The sequence below is a fragment of the Meleagris gallopavo genome, chromosome 12 (genome assembly GCF_000146605.3).
Source record: "Meleagris gallopavo isolate NT-WF06-2002-E0010 breed Aviagen turkey brand Nicholas breeding stock chromosome 12, Turkey_5.1, whole genome shotgun sequence".
Classification (NCBI taxonomy): domain Eukaryota; kingdom Metazoa; phylum Chordata; class Aves; order Galliformes; family Phasianidae; genus Meleagris; species Meleagris gallopavo.
Genome location: NC_015022.2, coordinates 15,123,278 through 15,133,941, shown reverse-complemented (window position 1 = coordinate 15,133,941; position 10,664 = coordinate 15,123,278). Strand labels below are relative to the sequence as shown.

The window sequence follows — 10,664 nt, the reverse complement described above, 5'->3', positions numbered from 1 at the left end:
AATTTTAGCTCTTCAAAAATTATATGCGTCACATAAGTGGTCAAGTTATTAAACTGAATTTAATTGGCAAGGGCTTGAGAAAATTTTCTACCATAAAGTGATATCTTTGAACAGGTGAAGGAGGTGGTGGGTCTGGCCCTGCTATGAGGATTCCATTCTGTGTGACATAACATAAGAGCAGGGGAAGGAGAGCCCACTCAAACAACCAAGTCCCTAAAGGGGAAACTATGTAAGGCATCCACTCAGCATCAGTGAGAGACAGAAACCTGTGATTTCTGAAATCAACAAGGTGAAAGCAAGCTTCTCTAAAAGTGCTGGCTGTTGCATTGATGGGAGAAAAGAAGAAAACAGGCCTGTGTTCTGACAGAGAAATTCAGCAAGGGGAGCGCAGCTCAGCTCGCAGCACGTGAGCACCAATCAGATAGGACAGATCTGTATTTCTCTGTCTTTATGGATTTGTTTTTCCCTAAAAGCAGCTCTCTCCATTTTTATGCCTCTTTGGAGGAAAAAAAATAAGCTACGGTCTTTAAAACCCAGACTCTAATCCTGGCAAAGCAGCCAAACCTCCAGGCACTCAGCTCACCAGAATTTCAGTACGGGAGGAATCTGTCACTTTATCACTGCAACATGGGGCCAAATTCTCAAAGATGTCCCTGCAACGAGACTCAGAAATCTGCTACTAAGCCATCAGGGGATTTGCGTTCACGGTTTGGGTTTCCAACATGACAATAGGAAGTTTAACTCCAAATGCCACTGCACTGCACACGTGCAAGAAAAAAACAGAGTCAGAAAAGCCTCTTTTCATTTTCTGGGACAAGCATGAGTAAACTAAAGTGACAACTGTACTTTCGCTTTGCGTTCAGACTCCCTTTGATTTTAATGACAGCTTGGACACCCAGAAGCTGCGTTCATAGAGAGAAACTCATCAGAAGAAAAAAGAAGGGGGAAAAAAAAAGAGAGAGAGAGAGAGAGAAAAGAAATCACACACACAAAAGTTTCAAAACTTCCCTAGTTTTGAAATTAATGAATGTTGAACACTGAAGCCACTCAGTGCGTATTCGTTTAATACTCCCGAAACTTTCTGTGTTAGTGAGTGTAAAGCTATCTCCAGACCCTTACAGGGGCCACGTCTTACACACGAGATGAATCATTCTGACAGCACAAGGCCAGCCTGCTCCTTCTGCAGGGCAGGCAAAGGTACCGCCAGGTCACTGCTGCTTGCTGTGTGAACAGAGGTGCTGAGGGGCTCTGCACTGCACGAGGCTGCATAGGACACGATGGAATTGGACAGGTGCAATGCAGTTATAGGCTGATCTTCCCTAATAGCACCAGATAGATTGAGCTTTTAAATCTGATGCTTGCTGTTCTCTTGGTTTTACTCCCCACCTGGATAAGCAGTGTTTGTCTTTCTAACTTTATTGTTAGCAGGTTTGTCATAATTTTGCTTATTCTGTCGTTTACACATTTCTAATTCGGTAATAATGTTATTAATTTGTTATTAACATTTGCATCTAACGCATGACTGCCATGAACCACACTGTGCTTTTTCAAGTAGCAGCATCAGAGCTACTGTGTCACCCCCAAGAGAAGTTTGGGATGACCCAAGAGAGACATCCAGCAGATCGTTCGGTTAAATGCATTTCCTGTGTTGTCATATTCATGCAGTCCTAAAGCATGGTGTACAATCAGAAGAGGCAGAGCCTCTATTGAGTAAAGTACATCTGCCAGAGTTTAATGTAGGATTTTGGGTCTGCTCTCTATCATCTACCATTTGAATTGCAATCATGCAGTTACTTGCCTGTTTACAGGTATATAATACTAAAATGCTATAATGTGATAGAAAGTACAGCAGTAATAGCAGGGTGGCACAATTCTAGGCTGCAGCAAATGAGAACAAGCCCAGATGCAGCCATAGATACAGAAACAAAAGAAGAAAATCTGCTTACCTTTGGAAGGCATCAGTTACACAGGAATCTCCAGAGAGATCCCCTCACCTCCATGCCAGCCCTTAAATGAGGGCTAGGAAGGGCTGGATCCCAGCTCCACCCCTTCTCATCACTCAGGTGCGTTGCACTGCATTACATGCACCTGAGCTCCCCCAGGATGGCCCTCCCTACCTTCCCACCAGGTGATCAATCACTGCTTCAGGCCACGATTTAACATTTCTGCTACAAGGTAATTCAATATTTTCTTGCACATTAATTTGTTATATACTTTTTCTGTGGCATGTAACAAAGTACAATTAAAAAAGCTGTAAGAACTCATCAGTCCGGAGTTTTCTTTCTTCTTCTCTTTATTCTCCTCCTCCTATATTCCTAACACCTAATAAATTAATGCTTAGAAAACCCATGTATGATGCAGAGAGACAACACATTCAAGCAATTCATTTTGCTTTCTTTTTCTCTCAGTGAATGCCTTCACAGCCATGGAGTGCCATTATCCTCACACAAGGATCTCTGCCTCCAAGGTTTTGACCAGAAAGTCTTACATAGATTTGAGAAGTCTTAAAGTTTAACTGAAACTGATATAATTTATTTCCAGACATTTATATTTTCCAGTGGAAGGAATATATTCACATGTGGGATTCAACCCAGTGCTCCGGCTAGAGCTGAAGTGCTAAAAAGTCTCCAGATCTCCTCTGGCAGCAGTTCATTAGGGCTGTGGATAGATGAGCTGACAGTGACCCCATCCCTCTCCCAGGACCAGCACTGTGAGAGGGCAGAGCCTGATGTGAGATGGGGAACAGCCAGGGCTCCTCAGTAAGAGCAAGCCAACCCTCTGACTAATTTGCAGTCATCATTTGCTTCCCAGGTTATCTTCTCTAACACACAATTTGATGGTATCCTTCGTATTTTCTTTTCCCCCCCTCTAGAGAAAGATGAAGAACTGCAGACTGCATTGTTTCCCACAGCTCTAAGATCAGCAATAAACACACAGCACATTCTCTCACCCAAAAGTATTTTAATTTTTGAGAAATTCCATATCACGAATGCTATTAAAAAAAAAAAAACATTGTTACTGGGATGATGAAATGCTAATAAAATGTTCCTTGAGCAAAACAATCCATAATGCATAGGCATGTGAGCAGAGTGATCAGTGTCTTCGCCGTCTCTTCTTCATACCCATTTCTTGAGCAACCCGGAACACCAGGAGCAGTGAGCCGAAGACATCAGTCACTGCAAACACATTGCTGAAGCGATGTCAGCTGAGTTCTACTGTCCTCCCTCACCTCAGGGAGATCTTTGGCAGGGCCCAACACTTCAAGGCCAGCTGGAAAGGAGCATACCCATCCCAAATGTTTGCACTAGTGATACTGAAGGTGTCTGGGAGCTTGCAGAGCAGCCCTGTGGCATTCAATTGAATGACTCTGCAGTGCACACAGCAAGGCTCACCTGGCTCTGCAGGACCCCAGACCCCCCAAATGGTGGCACCAGGTGCTGCAAAGCCACTGTAGTGAATCCTGTGCCATCTGCCCTTCTGGCTGTGAACACAGACTCCTGGACATGCCAGCCAGTCACGGCTGCCAGAGCAATCCCTGGGCGACAGCTTGTGTGAGGGACAGGACAGTGTCCAGATGGCCCTGGATTTTGAGGAACTGCACTGAGAGAACAAAACTGAGCTCACCCCTCCCACATCAGCAGTGAGGGAGGAGCTCTTTCTGCTCCATATTGCCCACACCTTGTCACCTGCCATCCTTGACAGCCCCACTGCTGATGATGCCACCCCATCACCCAGGAGAGCTGGCAGTCATCCCTCTTCCCCACAAATGGTACTGCCTGTCACCTCTCCTCTACTGCTCACCCAAGGTCCTGCTCACTCTGCTGCCTGCCCCTTCTCCCTTCTGTCTCTCCTTCCTCACTGCAGCCTCCCATCTGTCCCAAGCCCAAGCATCAAATCACCTCTCTCAGCACATTGTGCCCTTCTTCCAGACGTCTTCCACACGCTTTTTTCTTCCATCCTACAGTAAGGTCATACTACTTAACCTCCCTTTCCAGATGCTTGCGTGCCTTCTTTTTTCATGCCATTCTTCCTTATTGTATCCCAGTTTCTTCTTCACCAACAATGCCAGTTTGGATCCTCTGTTCAACCACCTCTTCTACTGCAGTCTTCATCCTCCAGTCCTGGTACCCACTCTTCACAGCACTCTGGTGGCTTACAGTCCTACCCTGTAAGAAGTGTTTCTGAAGTGGGAACTTAAAGATCATAGCAAGTAGGTTAAATGTAGCAGCCAATCTATGACATAAGTAGTTTAAAGTTAAATGGACACCCAATATAAAGTATATAACAATGTTATGACAGTGACCGTTCTTCTCTTCACCAGAATGAATTTATCCTATAAGCGTTTTTTTCCTTTAAGGAGCTCTTGCTGTGATGTTGGATGGACACCTTTTAACAAGGCATGGGTTATCACACAAAAGCAGCACCCGAACAAAAAAAAAATAAAAGCTTTTCTATTTACTAAGATTTGTTTTTATAGGGGATAGGTTTACTGGTAGGACTGAGGAGATTGGATCGCTCTTCCCTCACCACCTAACAAAACATGGTTTCCCAAGAGAAGAAATACAAGCCTGCGGAGACCTCATCTCTATAATAGTACTATTGAGGCCCATTTGTGAAGAAAACCTGCTCTGTGCTGCAAAACCAGCTCTTCTCGCTAATTAGTCTCCTTGCTCCAGAAAATATAAGTGTTTCGTTCTGACTCTTCTTTTGTCTGCCCCAGGCACACCATGAGCCCATACTTATCTCCCTCCCCATCTCACCAGTCTCCTCTGTATCACCAGTGACCACTGATAATCACATGTCAGGAAGCACCTTGACCCTCATTCCAGCAGTGCGAATAGGTGAGGTGCACAAGGTGTTCATCAGCTCAGTTTGCCAGCTTACCTGGAGTCGGGTCTTGTTGATTGGATTACATCTGAACAGCACTTTAGCTGCCTTAATATCAGGAAGTTCAGCAGAGCCCCTGCGATTGTCACCTCATGCCTATCACTTGAGGAACACTGAGGCTTTATTTCTCCTGCTATGAAATAATGACTAACCAGAGCACTGAACTCTGATAGGCAAAAATTCATCAAGTATTTGCAAGTGTTCTGCCATTTGTCCCTCTGTGCTCATTAGGGTTGTTAGCACTGAGCTGAGAGTAAGGAGAAAAAGCCCCCACACAGCAGCTGGGTCTACGGCCCAGACTGAGAAGTGTGGAGAAGGGTCATGGAGAGCACCCCAAAGTTGTTCCCCAGGGCTGTAGGAAGGGACCAATTCTGCTTTATCCAGTTGTGATTCCCAGAAAGGCAGATAAACTCCATTATACTTTCCTGTGTGTATGCACATACATGTACTTGGAAGGAGGCACATTCAGACCACAAACAGAAAACAAGCAAGAGCTAGATACGATTTCTTACCAGGATTTAAGGATCTGAGATTTTAGGGTCCTGAGCAACACAAAAGTTTTAGAATTTGTCTATTTACTTCTGAAGAAACTCTGAAAGAAACCAAGGGAACATTAACACTTGAACAGTTAAAGCAGCTTTCCTTATTCTATATAGGACTGCAGTCCCTAATCTGCAGCAAAGAAACCTCTTGTAAGGAGTTGAAATTGAGGCTGGCAGGCAGCACAAAATAAAACATGGCTTGCGGCGTGTGACTGGTGTGAGCGCTGCACTCATGACCCTGGTAGGCAGAGGGCTCCTCCAGCTCCTTCCCTTCACCCCAAGCGACAGATTTCAGCCCTCAGCCAGGACAGACCTCATGCTCTGCAAGGCCATTTCCAAGAGACCAGGAGTGGTGACACCAGCAGATGGTTCTGTGGCCAATGAGAAAAATAACAGGGGCTGGAAAAAAAAATAAAGTGAAACATATTGAAAAACTTCATCTTCATGGATGGAAATGGAAGGCATAGCAATGACAGCAGAGCAGCAAGGTCCCAAGATAGAGCAAGTGAGGATCTGCTCAAAATCAATAGCCATGAGCACAGGAAGAAGAAGAAGAAGAAGAAAAAAATGATACTTACCTTCAGAAGACCACACTTTTGCAAGGACCTTCAGCAACAGACCCACACCCCCACTTCCAGCCCTTAAATGAGAGCTGGGAAGGGGTGGATCCTGGCTCCACTCCTTCATCACTCAGCTGCGTTGCATTGCATTTCATGCACCTCTGCTCCACTGGGTTGGCCCTGCCTTCCCACCAGGTGCTCAATCACTGCTTCAGGCTGTGACTTAGCATTTCTGCTCCAGTCTTCCAGGAAGAAATTCATTTACCTCTTCATTTTAGTTCCCTCGTTAAGGGGAGCCCAGTCAGGATGAAGCTAAGTACGCCCAAAGAGTAACTCTTGTAATGGTGTAGAAACACCCAGCCTGGAGTGAGTGCTCCAGTAGTTAGACTCAACGATCTTTATGGACTATTCATGAACTCTCCCAGCTTGGGATATTCAATGGTTCTATGATACTACAGAATGCAAGTTTATAGATGAAAAATCCAGCTAGCAAACCTACTCTTTGTCTTGTTACCTTTAAATGAAATCAAGGTACCAGTGTTAGTAATGCATCCTCCGTGTTTCATGGGGCACACAGAGAAAGATTGGAGCAGAGGGCAATGCTGAGTGCCTCAGGAAGATGCATGCATTTGGATGGTCATGCAAAGAGAAACCAGTTCTGCAAGGGTACCGGGAGATCATCTTCCTTCTCTTGGCCAGAGCTGGAGTTAATGTGTAAAAGCAGAGCTGGTTCCACCTGACACAGACTGGTCAAAGCAGTTATCCCCAATGAAATCCATGACCATTACAGACTGGAAAGCAATACAAGGACATTCTTCCCTCCCCTTGCTTCACACTTCACCTTCTTTCCTTTTGGTTGCTCCTATTAAAAGCAGAAGATATTTCACGTACATTAGGTGCTCAGCTGGCATAAGCTGGACTTTGGAAAGTTACTGTAATTTATACACTCTCAGGATCTGGCTATAAGCTCTTCATAAAGCACTCAAGCCCATGCCTTGTAGAAATCTGCTCTCTGAATGAATCCAGACCATTTTAGCACAGGATACCTTTTGATGCTTGAAAATCTGGCCGAAGAGCCATCAGCAAAGGGAAATAATGGGAGGAACAAATTATCGAATTATCAAACTTGGGACAGGTGTCCCCCAAAGAGAGGCTGGGCTGCCTGTGACCTTCCTTTGAAAGGCTCATTTTGTGCACCTCCCGTACGACCAGTTCTGTTACACATTAATAGTCTCTTTCCATAGCAACACCTGACCCTTCCCTCCCCTTGCTGTGATTATACATACATATATACAGATATATACAGATATATTTTCCCTGCCTGGGGAAAGGATGGACAGCTGACAATTTTCTGTGGCATCAGCACAATTTAATGAAAGGAAGGCTTTTCAAACAGCAAGAGAGCTGGAATGCTTCTTTAAAAAGAGAAATATGGGGAGTCATGGGATCCACAACTGTGTCAACAGCACAACAAGCTGTTATCTGTCGCTTCAGCCTGGCTCCTGCTTCCAGAAGACTGTACCGTGACAAGTATTGAATAACTGTGGGTGACAGCACTTTGGAAATGGGCCACTGCCAGTGCAGCTGCAGGGGATGGGAGGTGCAGGGAAGAGCTCTGGGCTGGGAAAGTCCACTCTGAGGTAACAGCTCTCTCACAGAAAATGCGGTAACGTTGGTCTGCAAGAGCCTGGCTGAAGTCCCAGCTCCACTCCTACCATTGCTGGTTACTGCTTTTCAAATGAAAAAGGTGTTTTGTGTTCGAAAAATCTCTCATGGCATTGTTCAACCTGTGGTATGTAAAGAAGGTTGGGCACAGCTCAGCCCCCTGATACCTCCTGCAAGAAGAGAGTACAAAGACAACAGAGTTGTACTCAGGAGGAAAGCAGTGTCCAGCAGTGGAGCACGCAGGGGCTGGAGAGCAATTCCTTCCAGAAAATGTACCGTGTTTACAGGAAAGCAGAAGTTCGGACAAATGCAGAAGCAAGAAATAAATCTGTGCATAAAGCAAATCTGTAACCAAAGGGGAAAAATGTGATCAAGTCCAAAAACACACCATCGAGCCACTTGGAGTCAAGAAAAATCTGCTAATAAAAATCCTTTGGAACAAGGGATAGCATCTCTCGATAAAGCAGTTAACATACATGAGTGCCACCCAGCACTGGGCCACAGATTGGTTCCACAATGCTGAAATGTTGGGGTGAGAAGAACGGGTTCTGTAGGTTGGTCCAGTATGGTTGGTGTCAGGCTGGAGATGCATTTGGTGGAGTTGAATCCTATAGGACAAGCTCAGGGTAAAAGCAGATTCCATGATTGGGTTAACTGAGAAACAAAACAGACTTTTTGCACTGATAGAGCTGCTGAATTATAAAAACAATAGCTTGCACAGAAAGACACCATTGTATCTAGGAAATCCAGCACAGGATGGATCCGCAGCTTAGAGATAAGGGAGCGGGCAGGTAAATTGAAGGCTGGCAATGACCCAGCGCTGCAAAAGAGAGCACTGGAAAGCATCAAGTGCATGCTACTGATACTCAGCGCTCTGATGTGAAGAAAAGGTATTATCCAGGGGAAAAAAAATCATTCATAGGGGCCAAGAGATTAGGGAGCATGTTTGTTCCAACTGCGAGGAGCAGGAGGCAGCCTACCAACATACCAAAATATCTCAGCATCTCTCATTAGAGCTGCTGATTTTCTTCTCTTTTTCCTCTCCCCGATGAAATAGATGTCCAGTTTGCTGTGCCTGTAACATTTTGATTCATCCTCAAAGATCCACACTGAGGATAAAGCTCGGGGGCTGCGGGGCCGGCAGTCGGGATCCCCGGGTTCACAGCCCTGCAGCAACGCCGCCAGGGAGGCTGAAACAAAGCAGGGTTGAAATTCCCAATTTGTTAACCTTATGGACCCTCTGAGGCTGCTTACAGCCATAAGAGTGAAAAAGGATGGAGAAGGGGGAAGGGAAAAAAAAAAAAAAAGACAGTGCATTCCTTGCTTGATATTATTATCCCTGAACCGGCGTGGGCTGGGGACCACTGGGGCAGAACAAAGAGCCAACGCAGACATCGGCGTGCTCAGACGGAGGGTCCCACTTGCTGAATGAGCCAAAAACTTTTGACTTTTTAATCCCAACCTCAGTCAGAAGGTTATTAGACCAATGACCGCTGGGCCTAAACCAACAGCCAGCCCCCGGCCAACGATTCCTCCCGATTATGCTAATAAAACCCAGGACTGCTTTGAAGCCAAAGGATGTTTCTGCTCTCACCATCCACTGAGAACCACATGTGATGCTCCCTGAGCGTGGTTCCTCTGGCATTCTTGCGCATCACTGATGAAATATGGTCCCACTAAAGTCAGAGGCAAATTGTGTTCAGCTGTGTTTCAGCAATGCAAATACGCTCACGTGTAGGTGTAAAAAAAGCTGCTTCCAATACAAAATAAGAAATTCTCAGGCAAAGGCAGCTTCTTTAAATAAACCTGAAGGGGAAAAGCCAGCAGGGATCTGTTAGCAAGAAAGTCTGAAGCAGTTAAGCTCTCACAGGAGGGCTGTATCCTTCCTCGGTATTCACACTAAGTTCTGAACCCTGAGGCTGAGTTAAGGGTTCATTTCTAGAAAGATATCCAAACCTGATGGTTAAGATTGAGATGATAACAAACTCACTGAATCCTTTGAAATAACAGTTCGAGATACATTCTGCAGCTTTAAAGCGCTGTTTAATTTTGACATTTCATGAGTAAAATGCTAAAAACCCAAGAGATCAAATTCTGGTCCCAGTGTATGGCTGCAGCTCCAGTCCATCCCCACACACACCCAGCACAGGTTTTATTATGTTCTGCCTTTGCACCAAGATGTGAATCACTGTCTGGAGGTATAAGTCAGGAGAGCAGGAGTGGTCCCCAAATAAGCCCCCTAACAAGCAAAGTTCTTTTCCATTTCTTCAAGTTATCACCTTTTTGATGCAATTCATTGCACTGGAAACAGCATAGTGTTGCCCACGGGAACTTTCTTGGGCTCTATCTGAAGTTGCTTTATTTCCTCCTGCAGAAGAGTGTGCCCAGATTGCCTTTAGCCCATTCAAACACCCAAAGGTTTAACCAGAATGCGACTTTAATTTGCTTTACTATTTCATACCCCTCTTTTACGAAGAATCCCGTCTGTTTTAGGGCACGCTGAAGCGCTGGGTGGGGGGCAGAGGCTCTCGGGGTCAGCCCGAAGGTTCGCTAAACCCCGGATCTACGGCAAAATAAATCGCTGCCCCGTTCCGGCTGTGCGCATTCGGGACACTGGGCTGAAAATCGCCCTCCCGGCGCCGCGCATTCCTTGCGCTCCTCCGCGCCCCTCCGCGCAGCCGGAGCCGCGTCCGCACAAACCCCGCGGGTGGAGGGAAGCGGCGGTGAAAAGGACCAACGCGGGGAGCGCAAAAATCGCTCAGAGGGCGCAGGTGCGATGCGGGAGTGACTGCGTGAGATCCGCGGGTGCGCGGGATCCGCGGGTTTGGGGCCTGAGCCCGGGGCCCACCCGGAGCTTCGGCACGGCCTGCGAGCTCAATTAGCATTATCCTGATGAATTTATAGGCAGTGAGTCCTTGCTGTGCCTTTCAGAAGTCGCAGGGCGCTCTGTCCCCATCTGTTCCTTTATGATTATTAGTTCCTTTTTCTTCTTCTTCTTCTTTTTTTTTTT

The 10,664-nt window shown here is 46.0% G+C and overlaps 1 long non-coding RNA gene across 3 annotated transcripts; it reads right to left on the bottom strand.

Moving 5' to 3' along the window:
- Positions 1-2,951: 2,951 nt before the first annotated feature.
- Positions 2,952-8,924, bottom strand: LOC109369659. Of its 3 annotated transcripts, none has more exons than XR_004161087.1 (3): positions 6,008-8,924; positions 5,743-5,828; positions 2,952-5,479 (listed from the first exon to the last, which is right to left on the bottom strand). It is a non-coding gene; the product is annotated as an uncharacterized LOC109369659 (long non-coding RNA). The 3 variants fall into 3 exon arrangements; XR_002119020.2 differs by having other exon boundaries at positions 2,952-4,166; positions 5,400-5,828; positions 6,008-8,920; XR_004161088.1 differs by having other exon boundaries at positions 2,952-4,166; positions 4,885-5,828; positions 6,008-6,096.
- Between the last annotated feature and the right edge of the window lie 1,740 nt (positions 8,925-10,664).